The sequence below is a fragment of the Phyllobates terribilis genome, unplaced genomic scaffold, assembly GCF_046119375.1.
Source record: "Phyllobates terribilis strain yellow unplaced genomic scaffold, ASM4611937v1 Scaffold_9__5_contigs__length_417890890, whole genome shotgun sequence".
Classification (NCBI taxonomy): domain Eukaryota; kingdom Metazoa; phylum Chordata; class Amphibia; order Anura; family Dendrobatidae; genus Phyllobates; species Phyllobates terribilis.
In genome coordinates, this window is record NW_027362769.1 from 9410819 (window position 1) to 9430762 (window position 19944).

A 19944-nucleotide genomic window follows, 5' to 3' on the forward strand; every position below is an offset into this window, starting at 1 on the left:
CGTCACTGCCATGCGCGGCTCACAAGGAGAAATCAGCTGCCGGAAGTCACTGGTCCCCACGCCGGGACTGTGTGCGCCGGGAGCAGTGACTTCTTGCTCCTTAATAGCCGGCACACATCGTAGCCACAGCGAGGCTCCTGCAGCTGCCAGGCGATCACGTGTGCCCGCTGTTAAAGGGCATGAATATTCACCCCCTCCCCACGCCCATGGGCACTGAATATTCATTTTCTTTAGCAACGGGGACAGTGTAGGCGGCAGCAGGTTGCTGCTGCCTCTTGTGCCCCGCTCCTCCGCCTCAACCGCTCCCCCTAGCACAGTATATATATACCCCCCCAGCAACATTCGGACTATAACACGCACCCCCCCCATTTTCCTCCAAAATTTTTAAGGAAAAAAGTGCGTCTTATAGTCTGAAAAATACGGTAGATTTTGTGTGATTTACCAACACAAAGCAGCATATATTTGTGAAGTGTTACATGGTTTTCTAAATATTTAAAAAAATATTTTTTTTGATGGCACCTTCCGCCAACAAACAGTGGACCCTGAACAGTGCGTCGGCATTGCCATGCAGTTTCTGGGTCTATGCTCTACATGGAAGCTAAAATCCTGAAGTGCTAGGAGCCACCAGGTCACTTGGGCATTGTTCCCCTTCTTTTCCCTCATCCACCTCAGCGGGAATTTCCTGCCTAAGAGATAGTACCTCCTTAGAGTGTCCAACGCCCACTCGATGGCCAAACATTCCTTCTTCACTAGGGAGTAATTCTTCTTTCATGATGTCAGTTTCCGACTTATATACATTATGGGGTGCTCTTCCCCTTTCACCTCTTGTGATAGGACAGCGCCCAGCCCGACATCTAACGCGTCTGTCTGGACCACAAACTCCTTAGAGAAATCCAGTGCCATAAACACTGGCTAGCTTCAGCCAGGGCTAGCTTCAGTTCCTCGAAGGCCGTCTCCGCTTCTGGAGACCACTTAGCCCTAGCCGACTTTGTCCCTTAAAGGAGATCCGTCAAAGGGTGGCTATCATGGCAAAGTTAGGGATAAACCGGTGGTAATAGCCCAAGATGATCAGGAACACTCTGACCTGCTTCTTTGAGAGGGGTTGTAGCCAACTTTGGATTGCGTCAACTTTATTTATTTGGGGCTTTATTCCGCCCCTGACTATTACATAGGCGAAGTATTTAGCTTTCTCCATTCCCAAGGCACATTTCTACAGGTTTTGCCTGAACTTTTTTCAGATAGCTTCCCCAATCCTGGCTGAAGATCATGATATCATCCAGGTAGGCCTTTGCGTACCTCTTGTGGGGAGCTAGGATCCGGTCCATGGCTCTCTGGAAGGAGGCTGGTGCTCTTTGCAACCCAAACTGCATCCTTGTGTACTGGAAGCATACATCTGGCGTTGAAAAGGAGGTCTTCTCCTTGGCGTCTTGGGACATGGGAATTTGCCAATACTCTTTTGTGAGGTCAAGGGTGGTAATGTATTGGGTGGCCCTAGCCTTTCAATTAATTCATTGACATGGGGCACTGGGTACGTATCAAACTTAGAGACCTCATTCAGCTTCCTATAGTCATTGCAAAACCACCTGGTTTCAGCACTAAGACGATGGGACTGGACCAATCACTTTTAGACTCTTCAATGACTCCCAGGCTCAGCATCCACTTCACCTCTTTCGAGTTCAGCTCTCGGCTTTGGGAATTCAATGTGGCTTCAAGTTTACCCAGACATGAGGCTCTGTAAGAACCTCATGTTTTAAGACATACATGTCAAACTCTGGCCCATGGGCCCAATCTGCCCCCCAGGGTGGTTTTATTTGCCACCATAACCATCACCGCTCTGTGGGGCCATTTTGCTGTATGGAGGACTATGTGGGGCACATTATTCTGTATAGAGGACTATGTGGGGCCCATTATTCTGTATGGAGGACTATGTGGGGCCCATTATTCTGTTTGGAGGACTTTGTGGGGTCCATTATACTGTACAATGGTTGGCACGTGACTTTGTCCAAGTTTTTCATTTTGGTCCTCTGTGTGCTCAAGTTTGACATCCCTGCTATATGATCTGAGTACAACCTGGTAGTCCTAAGATAATGTCTCTGTTCCGATGTAGCAACTCTCGGCACTGTTGCTTTTGGGCACATGACATTGACTCTGTCACCTTGACCTCTTTCACGTTGGCTTCAGACTTAGCCACCAAACACGGAGCTTCTACGGGCTCTCTATCTCACCATGGCTTAATCAGGTTGACGCTGTACACCCGGTAGGGCTTCCGTCTCCCTGGTTGGTGGTCTTTATAGTTGACGTCACCAACCTTTGCAACTACTTCATAGGGGTACTGCAACTTGACCAGGAATTTGCTCTCCACCTGAGGTTCCAGCACCTGTACCCAATCCCCAAAAATGTCTCACCCACGCCGATCTATTGTACACCCTCAACTGTGGCTCTTGTGCTTTGAGGTGGTGTTCTTTCACAATGGGCATCACCTCGGCAATTCTCTCTTGCATCTGGGTCATATGTTCGATTACACTCCTGTGGGGTGCAGACTCCGCCTCCCAGGTCTCCTTCGTTATATCTAGGAGTCCACAGGGGTGTAGACCATGCAACAGTTCAAAAGTGGAGAATCCAGTAGAAGCCTGATGGAGAACAGAAAGTACGGCAGTAGACAGTCCTATTCTCGGCCGTCCTTCTCTATGACCTTCATCAACATGGCCTTCAAGGTTTTATTAACCCCTTAACGACCGCCGATATGCATTGAAACGGTGGGGCCTTAAAACTAAGGGGCTTATTACCTCACTGCTGCTTTAAAATGTCAATCAGGAATAAGGGTATAGTGCCCCCCAGAGTCGGAAAATCTCCGGACGTAGTGGAGACCCTGCAGAACATAATCAGAGCTGGATTTTCAGGTCCATCATGACGTGACGAAAAAAAAAAAAAAAAACTGTGGGGCTTATTACCTCACTGCTGCTTTAAAATGTCAATCAGGAATAAGGGTATAGTGCCCGCCAGAGTCGGAAAATCTCCGGACGTAGTGGAGACCCTGCAGAACATAATCAGAGCTGGATTTTCAGGTCCCTCATGACGTGACGAAAAAAAAAAAAACTGTGCCCGCTATTAAAATAATTTCTCTTCTGACATGATATACATGCCAGAGGAGAGAGAAATTATGTTGCCCAAGTCTCCCATCCCCCCCCGGTAACTCCGCTATCCCCCGGTACCTCCGGCTCCATTCTCCGTCCCCGGCCTCCACGTCATCTTCCTGAAAAAAATGTTGGATGCATGCGCAGTGTGCTTGCCAAGATCTGCCAGCTGTCAGCTATTTTTTCTCAGGAGTGGGTGATAAATGCAGAATTGGTGACTTGTTTCTATTATCGTAGACTTCTTGCACTTTTTGTGAATGTACAGAGAAGGAATTCAAACTAATTTTGACATCGATATTTTAATTTCATGGAATTTATCAAATTATTGAAATTTATTTGCATAGACTATATCACTTTATAATTAGAAATAGCGGATCTTGCAGCAGTATAACATCATTTCATTATCTGTTTTCAGGGGTGTGCTACAATTTAAGCTTGCTCTATGTTTTAGTATATATATTTGTATAATTATTAACTAGTTATCTTTATTTTTTATTATATTATTTTTTTTTTTTAAATATTTTATAATAAGTAGCATGGGATTAGTTACGATTGAAGGCTGGATAAAATACCACTGCCTTTTCTAAATGTCCTCTGTGTTTTAGAATACACTTATTTATTTCTCTATAGATTGATGTAATTATCCGTAGGAAATTGATATCATGGAATTAATTTTTCCATGTAAATTTACACCACATACTCACACAGACAAACACCCAACCAGGGGCGGACACTGCATGAGGAAATGGAGAAAACACGGCATGGAAAACTGGGTTCTAAGAGGGCTTCAGCCCTGCTATGTTTAGCATAAATCATGATCTCCTATGAATGCCGGCCATGCGCTGAAGTTCATAGGAGATTTACAATGACAGGCATGGAGGTCTTTTGCAGACCCCCGGCTGTCATGACAACCTATCGGCGCCCGGCGATCATGTGACAGTGGCGCCTATGGGCGTGTCTTGTGACGCGCTTCTGCAAGGCATGTGTTAATTGCTGCTGTCAGAGATTGACAGCGGCACTTAACTTATTAGCAGCCGCGGATAGATCTCGAATCCACCCGCGGCTGTTAGACGCCCATGACAGCTGATCAGATCAGGTGCAGGGAAAGAAGGGGGTCAGTGCTGGAGCAAGCATCAAATGCAGGGAGGCGACCTTGGTTGTACCTATATGCCCAAGGTCGTTAAGGGGTTAAGCATGTGTCCATTGTGTTTTCTGAGGTTCAGTGCAGCAGCTTTGTCGAGAATGGTGCAAAGTGAGTCTTTTTTTTATTATATTTATTATAATAGTGCACTGTTTTGAGTGGAATGGGCCGTAAGGGATTTATTCCATGGGGGGACTTTAGAGTATAATATTGTGTATATGGGAGCTCTGTGGGACTACATAGTGTGTGAACAAGGTCATATTTGTGAGTCAAATGGCATAGGTTGAGCAATGTATAATTAATGATGAAAGGAGAAATTCTGTGCATGCTACACTGTATTATCTCACCTTCATGGTCTCACACACTGCTAGTAACAACTTCTTAAAGGAAATCCTCTTGTGTCGGGAAACACTATTTGCTTGCAGATATAGTGTTAATCTGCAGGTAAATAGTGTCAAAATCTTGCCTGCCTGCCTGCCTTGCTGGAATCGCGGCTACAGGGAAAACATTTATTTACTTTCTTCCTGAGGCTGATAGCTTTCAGGCATAGAGGCAAGCAAGAAGCGTTTAGAGTCAGCGCTCACTGTTCTGTGAGCATGGCTGTAATCACTTCTCAGCACTTTGATTGACAGCCGGCTCTGCGCACATATGCTGCAAACAGGTTGTCAAACAAAGTGGAGTGATTGCAGCTGTTTCTCACAGTATAGTGAAGTGTGACTGAAGTGATACAGGAATATTTCAATTTATATTCTCCAGAACTCTTGTGACACCTACAGTAAGCAGCAATCCTAAAAGTCAATAGTGACCCTTTAACGAGCCTTATCACATGACTTAGGATATAAGCCAGAACCAGAAACTCAATCTACATGTCGCTCTCCGCATGGAGAAATGTTACCCCTTAGATACGGTCTGACTCCTCTCATCCAGCCAAACCAGAACTGACACTTTGCACTGACAAGGGGCAGTACCCGAAACACAGTGTCAACAAATTGAGTTTCTGGTTCTGGCTTATATCCCAAGTCATGTGATAAGTCTCGTTAAAGGGTCACTATTGACTTTTAGGATTGCTACTTCCTGTAGGTGGCACTAGAGTTCTGGTTCTCTTCCTCTCTGAAGAGACAATTTGCATATTTCCCAGAGCAGCATTGCGGCTTTAAAAGTCTCCTCATTGTGACATGGTTAACATGTCGCTCTCTGCAAGGAGAAATGTTACCTCTTATATACGGTCCATTTATTTCTTCATATTAAAAACAGGTAACAAGAAGGTCAGGCAGTTTGGATACACTCATGATTTCAAAAAAGGCATAGAAACCTTGGATTTCTTAGGATCATTCGCCCAAAAGGGCGCTGGATGCTTATTATTTTGTGTATGTATGGCCCCCCTTACCATGGTATATATGGCCCCATTTATCCCTGTATCTATAGTCCCCCTCATCCTTCATCCCTGTATGTATGGCCCCCCTCATCCTGGTATGTACGGCCCCCTTCATCCCTGGATGTATGGCCCCCTTCATCCCTGGATGTATGGCCCCCCACATGCCTCATCCCTGTATGTATGGCCCCCCTCATCTCTGTATGTATGGCCCCCCTCATCCTTGTATGCATGGTCCCCTTCATCTCTGTATGTATGGCCCCCTTATCCTAGTATGCTTGACACCCCCTGATCCCCGCCACACTGCACAAAAATAAAAAAAACAATCATACTCACCTCCTCCCTCCTCCAGCGATGTGGCCCGCTCTGTGCCGGAATAGTCACTGCTCCCCACGCCGGGACTGTGTGCATGGGGAGCAGTGACCATTCATTCTCCCTAATAGCGTGCACACTTTAGCTGCAGCGCGGCTCCTGCTGCACTCGGCTGTCAGCGTGCAAGCTATTAAAGGCAATGAATATTCACCACACCCATGGGAGTTCATTTTAATAAAATAATCTTAAAAAAATACGATATATTGTTTGTTTAATCGGTTTATTGCAAATAGCAGAAACTTTGTAAATTTGGGCACAAAATATAATGCATTTTCAATGTCTATCAACAAACACCGAAATTCAAAAAATACTAAAAAAGAAAAAGTCAATGTTAGGACAATTATTCCATTGTTACCGAGTATAAAATACTGTATTCTCATCTGTGTATACTTAACCTTGGTGGAGACCACATGTTTCTACGGTTACAGGTCTATTCTACTAGTTAGTGGAACAGCACAAATTATGAATATTCCTGAATTCTTTCGTGCTTCAATTAGCGAAACTGCATAAATATGTGCCGAGTAATGATGAGCGAGTAGCGTAATATTCGTAATCGCTATACTCATAACGAGTACTTTGTAATAATCGCGTATTCGTTCCAAATAGCGAGTACAAAGTAAGTCAATGGGAAATGCGAGTAATTTTCTGCTGGACCCTACAAAGAGGTCTGGGGTATTCAATAAAGAAAAAAACAACGTACCAAGAACACTGCATCTAAAAAGATGTTACTTTATTAATATCAATAAATCTAAAAACAGCACACAAACAAAATTCAAAAATTGCAAAAAAGTACTCGATAATGAGACCAAAATGGCACCATACGACAGCACACACTTAATCTAGAACAATAGTTATACAATAGTTATAGGAGGAGTGTATAACAAACCCACTCTCCCAAGTTATAAGACACATTTAATATAGTATAAATAGAGAATAAAGTGTATAATGCAAGTATAGACCTCCTATATTAAGCAACACCCAAGGTCAAGCTCATCCAAAGTAAGTATACCCTAAACCACTTACATGTGTGTTAGTCTATGGCGCCAATGCCCCTACGCACGTTTTGGCCACGTGCCTTCTTCCGGGGGTGTGGAGAGGTCTTGGGGCCTGAGGAAAAGGCTGAAATGGATGGGAAAGTGAAGAAACAGAATGGGAAGAGCCTGGAGAATGTGCCTGCATGCATTTCTGACTCACATATGGTGTCTGGGAATAAGTTTGTCTCAGTATTACGCCACTTTTACAGACACACAAGAACAACTACCAAACCTTACCTAAATTGCATTTAACAGGCCAAAAAGGTTAAGAAAAAGTTTTTCCTGCATAATCACTTGTATATAAAGCTAAATAAACCAGAGAAACCAAAAATATCCCTTTTTGCCTTTGTTCACACATACTGTTGTGGCGTTTTTTTACAATCGCCTTTTACAATTGGGAAAGCCCTGACTTATACATTTTTTAGGTCCCTCTGTCATACATCATTTTTAGTTCGCTATTCCACAGCACTTTACAAGCACAGCTAGAACGCACCAGTAGGTATGTTGATCTTTGACCTGGGAGGCCTCAGGTGGCTCTGTAACATGAGTTTTGGAGGGACAGCTGTTACTTAGACATTTGGGCGGTCCCTCCATCATAGCAGTTTACAATGTGCCCATTGTAGCGTTGGGCTTGACCCTCTTCCTCCTCCTCCACCACCATGTGATACTGCAGTCCCAAATTTAAATGTTCAGAGGGCCTGTAGTAGGCAGGAAAGCTGAGTTTTGTGAGAGCCCTCGTGTGGCCCTGTAACATAAATTTTGAAGTGCCCTCCTCTAGAAATTTTGGAGGTGCCTATTGTGTACATTTGAGAGTGCCCTCGCTTATTCATATTGTAGGGCCCTCACTATAATTTAACTCATTTAAGGGCAGAGACGACAGAGAAAATGGCCAAGAGACATGGAGTACTAGAAGGTAGCAGTGAGTGCGGCCTATGATCCTCAGGTATGGCTGAACTCTGTGAACCGGAAAAATAAAGCTGCACTAGTCAACTGGATGACGAGCTCAAATATATCACTTGTGCAAGTCAATGGATAAAGGATATATGGTGCCCCCCCTCCAGGATGGGTTGGAGAAGCTTTTCCAAATGGATTAGAGATTTTGGAGATATTCCCCAGATTATATAGCAAGAGAAGACTTCTTGATACTGTACTACTGGGTCCAGTGCAGAATGTGCATCGTATTTCCAAAAAATATTCCTGGGGCTGGAGGCTCTGTCATTGGTGCAGGAAGATTCCATGACAAGGGCCTCCCTTGACAAACATTATCTGCGATGGAGTACTGTAGTAGTTGTAGCCCTCAATTCAAGTTATCAGAGGGCCATAAGTCGGTCATCAACAGTCAGTGTAAATTTCTATTAAATATGTATCCCCTATCTCAGTCACAATGTGGCACAACCTGTGACAAGGGCCTCCAATTGCAAATATTAGTTTGGTAGGACTACTGTACATTACAGATTTGTCCACTGCACAATGTGCACAGGTTAGTGAAAATTAGCCCTATGGGCTGAGTCATGGTTGACGCAGGAAGCCACCATCCCAAGGGCCTCCAATCACAAATAGTAGTTAGGCTGGAGTAGGAATACTGTCCTGGTTTGTCCACCGCACAATGTGCATAGGATTTGTAAAAATTAACCCTATGGGCTGTGTCATGGTTGACACTATTATGGCTGTGTCTGTGACAGCTAGCTTGGCTTGTGCCATCAACATCTGAAAATCTGTCAACAAAACCAAAAATGCCAAAAAAGCCTGTTGTTAAGGGACGTGGTGTTGTCAGAGGTACGTGAGAAGGTACTCAGTCTGTGTAAGGTCAGAAGAAGCTTGATGCATCCACTATGTTCCTGGAAAAAGTTCTTGGTCTGGAAAGTAAACGTGTGTGGAAGCCAGAAGAGTAAGAGCAGATTCTGTCTTGGATAGCAGACAAGGACTCTACGCATTTATCAAGCAGCATCAAATCTTCCACGATCACACAGTCTACTGTGGATACACAGAAGGCTGGCCCTTCCAATCCTGAAGCTGGTTCTCCTTCCACCCGCCATTATCAGTCACAGGAGACATATGACCCCAAGCTTGGCCACTCTGAGGATCTGTTTGGTACGTATCTTTTGGTTGGCTCTGGCCTATCACCGTGCAGTATTGAAGAAGGACAAGAGGAGGTGGCGTGCGTTGATGCTCAAGTATTTGAGGACCTACGGCCAGAAGGAAGCCACTTGGAGGAACGTCATTTACTGACTCCAGAGGGGGAGGCTGATGATGATGAGACACATTTGCCATCAGGTCAGTTGCCATCAGGTCAGCCTACAATGTCAACTGGGAAGGAGGATGAGATAGAAGATGAGGTGGTCACTGATCCGACCTGGACCATTGGCATGCATAGCCATGACAGCAACACAGAGGAAGATGGATATGTAGCACCAACACAGGCACCAAGGGGTTGTGGTTTGCCCAGAGTGAGAACTGGGTTAACTGTTCCCAAGAGTACCTCCAAATCAGGGCTAGGGGGCGTTCAGCTGCTGTGTGGAATTTTTTTTTTGAAAGTCCTTCAGAGAAAAACATTGTTGTCTGTAGCATCTGCCATACCAAGTTGAGCAGAGGCCAGGGCAAAGGCAACCTGAGCACCACCAGTATGAGAAACCACATGACAGCCAAGCACCCCAGTAGGTGGGCGGAACGCCAGGGTACCAAATCTGCTTCTGCGGCTCAAGCCAATAATAATACTCTTTATTTATATAGCGCCAACCTATTCCGCAGCGCTTTACAATTCAGAGGTTCATGTTCAACAGTCATAAGTAACATAGCTAAAGTTAATACAATAATTAAAGCAAAAATAATGACGACCCTGCTCGTAAGAGCTTACGATCTACAATGAGGTGGAGGTGACCCAAAGGACATGGGCTTATTTACAATGATGGTCCAGCCATCTTATGGGGATGAGGGATAGATAAAGGCTGCATGAGCTCATCACCAGCCAGTATCTGTAGTACTTTTGGGTTCGGTGGAGACTTATGCCATGTCGCCTGGGCTATGTCCTTCAGAATCTGCTGTTCAAGAAGCAGGCGCTCATACCTCCTGCCCACAAGCTGCGGTTGCTCACACACAACAAACATCAACCACATCCACTTCCTTGTGCCAGCAAAGCGTCCAATTGTCCGTGCCTGAGAGCTTGGAAAGAAAGCGTAAATACCCAGCCACGCACCCACAAGCACAAATACTAAACTCGCACATTGCCAAATTGCTAACTGTGGAGATGTTGCAGTTTAGGCTTGTGGGAGCACAGTCTTCCGTGATCTCTTGGCTGTGGCCAATGTTCACAGCCGCCACTATTTTGCCCGATATGCCGTCCCTGCGTTACACAAGCACGTGTTAAACAATCTGAACCGTGCTCTCACCAACGCCATAACCCGGAAGCTCCACCTAACAACGGACACCTGGACAAATTGTTGTGTACAGGGACGATACATTTCTGTCATGGTACACTAGAGGAACCTGGTGGAGGGTGGGACAAAGGCGCAAACTGGAACATCACACATCCCACCAACTTCTGTCATGGTTTCCACCTCTTCATATTCCACTTCCTCTCCTGCTCCTCATCCTCTGCTGAATTACCCTCCCCATCACTGCCAAGCTGGGACCTGTGCAGAAGCGCATCGGCAAAGCGGCAACACACTCTGCTGAAGCTGATCTGCTTAGGTCAGAAAGCACACACTGCAACAGAGCTGTGGCAAGCTTTAAAACAACAGACCAATCAGTGACTCTCCCCGCTGCAACTCCAACCTGGTCTGGTCGTCTGCAATAATGGGCGTAACCTGGTGGTGGCTTTAAAGATTGGCAAGCTGGTACACGTGCCGTGCATTGCTCACGTGCTGAACCTAGTTGTTTAGAAATTTCTGAAAATTTTCCGTGATTTGCCGTACCTACTTGAGAAGGTGCACCGTATTAGCGCCCATTTCTGACATTCCTCTACTGCTTTTGCTGCTTTTACAGCGCTGCAAAAGCGCTTGAATTTACCAAGTCACTGACTCATTTGCAACCTGCGCACTCGGTGGAACTCCACCTATCATATGTTGGCGAGGATTAGTGAACAGCAGAGGGCAGTAGCTGAATACCAGCTTTAGCATGCCCGTCAGACTGAGAGTCAGCCACCACACATAACAACTGTCGAGTGGGTGTGGATCGCTGGCATTTGTGAAGTTTTTGAGAACTTTGAGTACTGCACAAACCTTATGAGTGGTGATCAGGTTATTATCAGCGTAACCATGCCGCTGCTGTGTCTCTTGAAACAATCACTGCATAATCTCAAAGAGGAAACTTTGAGTGCCCAGCATGTTGGTATGGAGTCAGATTTCCCAATGGGTGATACTACCCAGCCTAGCCAATATTCTGAGGCAACATAGGGTGATGAGGAGGAAGATGAGGAGGGAGAAGACTTGTTTTTCTGTGCTACCGAGGGGACTCGTAATGCTACAGAGGGGACACCCAACCCAAGCTTCATGTCTGTCCAGCCTGGATGGGCTGGAGAGGAGGAGTTGTAGGAGGAGGAGAGTCAGCGTGAGGAGAGGATGGGTAATGTTTCTACTGTTGTGGACACAGAACATTTGCCTTTTTGCAGCTTGGCCCACATGGCACCGTTCATGTGAAAGTGTCTGTGGCAAGACCCTCGCGTGATACACATTTTATCCAACAGTAATAATAATTTTATTAATATAGTGCCAACATATTCCGCTGCACTTTACAATTAAGCGGAGACATGTACATACAATAAATTCAGTTTAAACAGTGACATTAGGAGTGAGGTCCCTGCTCGCAAGCTTACATTCAACAAGGCAATGGGTGGACACAATAAGTGAAAAGTGCTTGCTATTTCAGGTCAGGCAATTATAATAAGTCGGGATTTTCATATAAGACTGCATGATCCCGTCATCATCCAGTATGTTTAAGTGCAATAATCAAGTATCGAGTGTAGTTATCGTGTGCATGGAGGGTGTGGAGACAGATGAATAGTAGGGTGCAGATTTAGAATAATATTTAGAAGGAGGGAACAGGGGAAAGTTAGTTTACTGAGTAATTGAGGCGGTAGGCTTGTTTAAAGAGATGAGTTTTTAAAGCGCGCTTGAAGACATGGTGGCTAGGCATCAGTCGGATCGTCTGGGGTAGAACATTCCAGAGAACTGGTGCAGCACGAGAGAAGTCTTGGAGATGGAGGTGCGAGGTTCGAATTATGGGGGATGTTAGTCTTAGGTCATTTGTAGAAGGGAGGGCATGTGTAAGGCGATAGACAGAGATGAGAGAGGAGATATAAGGCAGTGCAGAACTGTGGAGAGCTTTGTGGGTGAGAGTGATGAGTTTATAGTGGACCCTGTAGCAAATGGGCAACGAGTGTAATGACTGGCACAAGATGGAGGCATATGTGAAGCGGCTTTGTAGCAGGCAGTAGGAAATGTTTGTACTTCTGCTTTGAGCAGGGCAATCAAAGATCTTTTACGTAGACTAATACAGACATAAGGCAGGCTGACACCCCAAAATAGTGGTTAAAATGGCTTGGTACTTGTTTGTAGCAGGCAGTAGGAAATGTTTGGACTACTGCTTTGTGCAGGGCAATCAAAGATTTTTTACGTAGACTAATATGGACAGAAGGCAGGCTCTGACCCCTAAAACAGCAGGGAAAATAGACCAGTGCTAGAGACCAAAAAAAGTCAGCACAAAATGCTAATTCTGTGTGTCCAGGAAAAATATTGCTTTGCCTCTGACAAGAGCTGTTTTAAGATGGACACTGGAAGAATACTTTATCCTCTCCCTAGCTAATACACAAGCTCTCCCCTGTACTCTGACTTTGTTGTGAGTCTTCAGCTCTTAAAAGAGCTATTTTTTGGTGGTATTATGGAGCTAGTGAGCGGCTCCTTTAAACACTGAACTAGTATATACTGCAGATAACCCTTACAAGGGCTTTTGTTTTATCAAGAGGCCTAAACACTCTCCCTAGTAGCTCAGCGATCTCTCCCTATGCTTGTAGAACGCAGGCTCCAGATGCAATGTGCACTAAATGGCGGCAGCATGACTTAAATAGACCCTAAGACGCTGGGCAGCCAGCCAATCACAGTAATATCACAACTAAGATGTCTGCGGCATTACTGTGATTGGTTAAGAAGCCCAACATGTTTAGTGGCTGCAAAGGAGGCGTCAAAACTGCAGGGCGGGACATCCGAATATAGCGAGGCGAGTACACAAATACTCGCAGAATAACGAGTATCCCGAATACCGTTCTATCCGTGCGAATAGCGAATAGTAACGAATACACTCGCTCATCACTAGTGCCGAGCACTTTTGGTTATGGATCTTTCGCTGTAAGTAATATTATATATGCCTTCACCCAGCGCAGCAAATTGAACTGTCAGGTTAGCTGTAAAAAATAGCAAAATAGATGTAGCAAATAGTGCATGTTACACTTCTAAATAATAGACCCAAACCATCACCTTATTTATAACAGGGAGATGGGATATGCATCCTTCAGGCTTAGACAAGAACTGTAACAATTCCTAGAAATATGCAGTGTGTCATCACGGTGGTAGATTACATGGATTGAAATAATGTAATATTTAGTCATATTCTTATAAAGCCTAAGACACAAAAATATTGTCACCTTGAAGTTGCAGATTCACAGAGTCAGGGCCTGTTTATCACTCATGTTAATAGTGTAATTAAGACTGTCGCTATTTATAAGTGTTCTCTAATGAATTCCCAATAATAATCATGTAATTTCAAAAATCACTTATTAATCATAGTATCTTTGCAGATTGCCTTTATACATCATGTGAGTCATCTAAAGTTCCCCCGTTAATTAGGGCCCATCTCCAGCCTACGCATAATCATAATCTGAAACATAGGTATCTGTAAGTAGAATTTGATTAGGTACCGTATTTTGCGGATTATAAGACGCACCTCAAATTGTGTGGGGCAAAATAGTAAAAAAATGTGTTTTTTTTTTAATAACATGGTGCACCTTATAATCCTTTTTACCTGGGGGGCAGCAGTGGTGGAGCGGAGGTCACAGGAGCCAGGGCCACACATACCGGAGATTGGTGACGGAGGCGGGAGCGGGGTGATGCTGCAGCCCCGTCCTCAGAAAAAGGGTCGCTGATTCCAGGCGGTGGTGAGGGCAGCGGTAGCAGGGCGATGCTGCGGCCCCCTCCTCAGAAGTCGGCGGTGAGCAGAGGCGTGGTTCCAGGAATCAGCGACCCTTTTTCTGAGGACGGGACCCGCAGCATCGCCCCGCTCCCGCAGCAGCCACCACCAATCTCCTGTATCTGGGACCTCGATCCGACACTGTGCCCTAGGTAAAATACCGTAACTTCGCATTATAAGACGCACACCCTTTTAACTCCCAAATTTGGGGGTAAAAAGTGCGTCTCATAATCTGAAAAAATATGGTATATTCTTTCGCTCTCGCCATACATTGACTGTCGCACTTCCGTATTCTGTACAGATTTTTCTGTGTAGATTTGAATTCTCCCCAAATTTTACAAAAAATCATATTGTTCAGAATACAATTTTTTTTGTAATTTACTCTACGCAAATTCGGAAAAATAGTGCCATAATTTAGCTGAACCGTAAAGAGATAGGAAAACAATAAAAAAATAATAATAATACCCACCTCACCTGTCCTGCCATCCCCTCAGCCTGCGGTCCGGTCCGACACATCTCTTTCTTTACTTTTACAGCATCATGTGCATTCTTTTTGTTGCTTCACTCCAGGCTAAGACTTCTAACACGGCGAGACGTCTGACATCCATGTGTGCTGTCATAGCTAGTGTTGAGCGAGCACTAAAATGCTCGGGTGCTCGAAGCTCGGGCCGAGCTCGCCGTGATACTCGGGTGCTTGACCCGAGCAACGAGCCCAATGTTAGTCTATGGGAGACTCGAGCATTTTTGCGGTGGCACCCCCGGCAGTCTTTTAAAAGCCTAACAAGTGCCCAAAACGATAGTGACAGTGCTCAAATGACATGGGGACAGCATGGGGATCGCCCCAGGAAGAATTTCTGACCCCCAGGTCACTGCTGTCAACAACGTGGTCAGAGGTATTAAGCCACTTTTACGGGCTCACAATAAAACGTTCAAAAACGAAAGTGAAACTTTTTTCCTGTGAAATATGTTAAGGAACATCCTTTCCAGGGAAAAGACTTGTGTATAAGTTAAAATAAATGACCAAAAACAAAAATACTCCTCCACACCTTCGGCTACGTTTACAAGTAGCATTTTTTATGCGTTTTTGCACTTTTGTATTGCTTTCAACTATGACAAATGCATTCACCGGGAAATGTCATTTTAACATTTTACAACCTCATCTGGCCATGTGCTGTGTGACACATGCATAAAGTGCTGAAAAGACATGGGAACAGCATGGGGAAGACCCCTGGAAGCATCTCTGACTCCCAGGTCACTGTCTAAAAGTGTGCCCATCATAAGTGATCCTTGCCGTATCAGAAGATGCAGACTTGCAACTATCCCCATGCAAGTTCTAGTCCCAGGGCAGTGTTCAATTGTACCTCCCCCATTCCTTGCAATACAAGCGCAAGTATGCAGTCTGCCACCCACCCACCCCCAGGCTGCAATACCATACTGCATGCCTGCTTGAACTTGAAATTGGGCCTTTTAGGCATGTGGAGGCGGAATCTGCCCACCACGTCATGGCTGTGTTGGCGGCCTGGAATCCATACTCAGTCCCCAGTCGCCCGGCGGCCAGGTGTCCACATACGGTCCCCAGCCGCCTGGGGGCAGCCGGGTGTCCATAAGCGGTCCCCAGCCGCCCCTATTTCTCCTTGGAACATCCCCCCACACACTTTTCTTAGCCCGGCCTGCTTTAGGCAGCATTGGACGAGCCCATCAGAGAACCAGACTCCTCCGGTGGGCCCTGACTTCTCCATCGGTGGAGTTGAGAGTGCCAAGGTGAGGAGCATGATGATGATGACAGAAGTTAGCATCTGCTATGTTTTCTTTTAATGCAAGTGTAAGTGTGCAGCCTGCCACCCACCCACCCCCTGACTGCAATTCCATACTGCTAGCTTGCACTTGAAATGGGGCCTTTTAGTTTGGAGGAGGCCAAAGCTGGCCACTACCTCATGGCTGCTTCGGCAGCGAGGTATCTATACTCAGTCCCCAGCCGCCCCTATTTGTCCTGGTGTGCCTTATACATAAGATTAAGCGCGTATACCAAAACATTACCTGTGCCCTCCCCAGTGCATTTAGTGGGAAGGAGAGCCTATTCCGCTGTAGTGTGTGCATGCCAAACACCTGTTCATGGTACATGCGAAGATGCCTCCCACCTTGAACCTGTCGTTGCAGACTGGCAACTATCCCCATTCAAGTCCTTGTCCCAGGTCAGTGTTCAATTGTACCTCTCCCATTCCTTGCAATGCAAGCGCAAGTATGCAGCCTGCCACCCACCCACCCCCAGGCTGCAATACCATACTGCTTGCTTGCTTGCACTTTAAATTGGGCCTTTTAGGCATGTAGAGGCGGAATCTGGCCACCACGCCATGGCTGTGTCGGCGGCCTGGTATCCATACTCAGTCCCCAGCCGCCTGGTGGCCGGGTGTCCCCGCTTGCTCCCCAGCCTCCAGGGGGTTGCCGGGTGTCCATACTCGGTCCCCAGCCACCCCTATTTGTCCCGGTAACCTTTCCCACACTTTTCTTAGCCTGGCCTGCTTTAGGGCAGCATTGGCCGAGCCCACCGGACTATCAGACTCCTCCGGTGGGCCCTGGCTTCTCCATCAGGGGAGTTGAGAGTGCCAAGGTGAGGCGCATGATGAGGATGATAGAAGTTAGCATCTGCTTTGTTTTGTTGTAATGCAAGCGCATGTATGTAGTAGCGGCTAGGCCTGAGGTGGTCAGCGTTTTGGCGCATATCCTACCTCCTCCGAGGATTGCTGGATGTTTTCCTGTTACTATCCAAGTTCTATGACTCCCGTTAAAACAAAGCTTCAGGTGATAAATGATGGATGAGGTAGTGGCAAAGGAGAAAGAGCAGGAGGAACAGGGGCCATTCACATCAATATCAGGCCAGTCAACCAGATATGTCTTGTAGGATATGTTTCTGTAACAAAAGGAGCGGTTCAGCTACACAGTTATAGGGCATACAGTGAGTGCAATGCCTACCAAAAATTTCGAGGCACTCCAATGCCCCTTGGAAATGACATGGAGGTCAGAGGGCGTTAACTAAACCCTTTTTTCCATTTATAGCAACTGGGTCTCCTGTGCACTGTTGGCCTAAGCAGTGAATGGAAGGCTTTCCAAAAATTATGAGGAACTGCAATGCCCCTTACAAGAGCCATGTGTGGCACCCCAGGGGTCTGGTCACCACAGTAATAGAGATATTACGTCGGAGAGCAAGTAGGAGGTTTCCTGGTCAGGATCCCTTAAACATGCAACATCCTCCTGCCCCAGTCCTGGGAGGGGAGAATTCTGCCCTTACAAACTGGATCTGGGGCGGGGTTGAGTGAGTCAGAGAACAGAGAACAGTCAGAGTCAGAGTGAGAGCAAGGGAAAGTAACAGCAAGGAGCTCTGTAGGAGCTAGGAGCTAAAGACCAGGGGCTGGAAGCTGAGCAGAGCTCGCCCTCGCAGAAGACAATAGGAACCGGACAAAGGAGTCCGAGGCTGTGAGGACTTATATATCCAGCAGCAGAAACCAGCCGGCAGGGGATTTCAGGTCCTCTGGCCATAGAAGCCCGGAGGCTCAGTCACAAGCAAGGGACCAGCACCGCCGTCGTGGAGCGGAGGCTAACAGAAGGCCCCAAGTCACCAGCCATACGGGTGAGCACTACACTCACTACACTACACTCAGGGACGTGGGCTACTTCTACCCGCTTACAGCAAGGTAGCCAGGAAGAGTGCAGACAGACGGGGAGGCCTACAACTCCACCTGGCCAGGGGAACTCCTGCTTGCTCACAGACTGACCAGGCCTCTTATGCTAGCCAGTACTCCCGGGAGGGTCTACCTTATAATCATCAGTAAAGACCCTGAACTGCACTGCAAATGTAGCACCCTGAGGATTCGGCTGCTACAGGGGTATTGCACCTCAACCCAGAGGTGTGATATTCCACTCCCGGGTAAGGATGGAGTGTGGAACTGAGCTCAGTTAGCTGCATGCACTACACACATCCCATTTCCGAGGAACAGACCGATGGTACTCCCACTAGAGAAATGTGCAGGTACGACAGTGTCTGTTCCTGGCTGGAGTGGGAGGGGGGTGGAACATCCCAGTAGTGTAGGGGCAGATAGGGGGAGCAGCCTGGGTAAAGCTAGGAGCTCATTGGGTGCTGGTCACCTGAGCTCACACATAGAGGGAGTATATAAGGTGGGAACCATCTTAGATCAGGGTCAGTCTGTGAGACGTCAGTCTTTTGTAGAGGTTTGGTCAGTCTGAGAGAGCCTGAGAAGCAGAGAGAGAGGAGAAAGAAGGACCCAGAGGGGGAGAAGAGGGAACTCCAAGAACCCAAAATTAGATCAGAGGGTGAAGAGTTGGCAACAGGGTACCGGATCCCAAGCTGGTGGAGGCTACAGCACACCTTAGCCAGAGACCGGAGGTCGTGGGCAGGATCTGCCATGACCACCCACTAAATCCACCCGGAAGGCAAACCAAGAATAGGGTCAGGGAACCCAGAGACAAGGGTTTACCAACAAGAGGCCTGAGGGAGCCGGACTTAGGTGGATCCCTGGTGGGGAAGGCCAGAGAGAAGGACAAGTCAGAAAGGGAGCTCAGGACCACGCTCCAGAATCACCTGGGGGTTGGCCGAGTCCAAGACCTGGTGGACGCAGCACGGCTCGGGCGGTCACTTAAGGCCAGAGTGACCACAAGAACAGCAGTAAGTAAAAACCCTGAACTGCACAGCCCGGCTCGGAGTCTTCTTAATATCCACACTGCACCACCACTACCACCATCCTCTACACCTGACCCCCTGAGGCTATACCCCTCCCGTTGGGGGTTATACTACCCGAAGCTGCACACATACCACCAGCCTCAGCGGACCCTGCTGCAGCGGCGGCCGTATTGACCGCAAATCAACGGGTGGCGTAGTCGACACAAAGAACTCTAATAACATCTGTAGGACTGCCACACACTGAGTTTGACACCCTGGGCACGGATCGGGTCACAGCCACTCGGAGACTACAACCCCCATCTGATCCGGCTCCGGGTATCCCTAACAACATGGCCCAGGGGGCGCGTCAACTTTGGCGTAGTCGGCAGGATAACGTGCCCGCAACAACCGGGTACTGCGTGCCTGAAGAAAAGTTCACCGTTACCTCAAAAAGAAGTCTCCTGCCGGTTCCGGAGGGTCCCCGCCAACGGACCCCATCACAGGTCGTTTCCCGCCGGTTGTCCGCCATTTGCAGCTTTTTCCCGCCATCCATGGAGTTTCCCGCCACTGGGAGACGATTCCCGCCATTTCCAAGGATTTCCCGCCTTGGGGGAGCGGACGCCATTAAGGGCGTGCCAGAGGGTGGCAAAAGGCCACCTCCCATCGTGGGCCAGGTCGAAGAATGGCGCCAAAAGCGGAAACCGCGCCCACCAACAGAGACTGTGATGCTGGAAGTGTCCATCAGCGTGAGAGAACTGCCCCTGGAACTGACAATCACTAAGTTGCCCCGGGACCATCCTCAATGTGGGCGGAGACAGAACAAGAGAACGAAGATGGGTGCAGCCTGGAGGAGTCTGGAGAGAGCGCACCCGGAGACAAGACGTCTGGAGGAGAGTCCAGAGAGAGCGTACCCGGAGATGGAGGGAGAGACAGGCAGCACCGACCCAGTGACCAGGAGCCTGCTGCAAGCAACAACCCCACTAGGCTTAGTGGAGATCCTGGCACAGCTCCCCCGAGACCGGGAGTGTGCACAGACCGCGCTG

At 47.3% G+C, this 19944-nt stretch overlaps 1 protein-coding gene across 17 annotated transcripts in view; it reads right to left on the bottom strand.

The window, feature by feature from the left end:
* The window catches only part of GULP1 (GULP PTB domain containing engulfment adaptor 1), a 1414565-nt gene that overhangs the window by 1001508 nt on the left and 393113 nt on the right, over positions 1 to 19944 (bottom strand). The window lies entirely within an intron of this gene.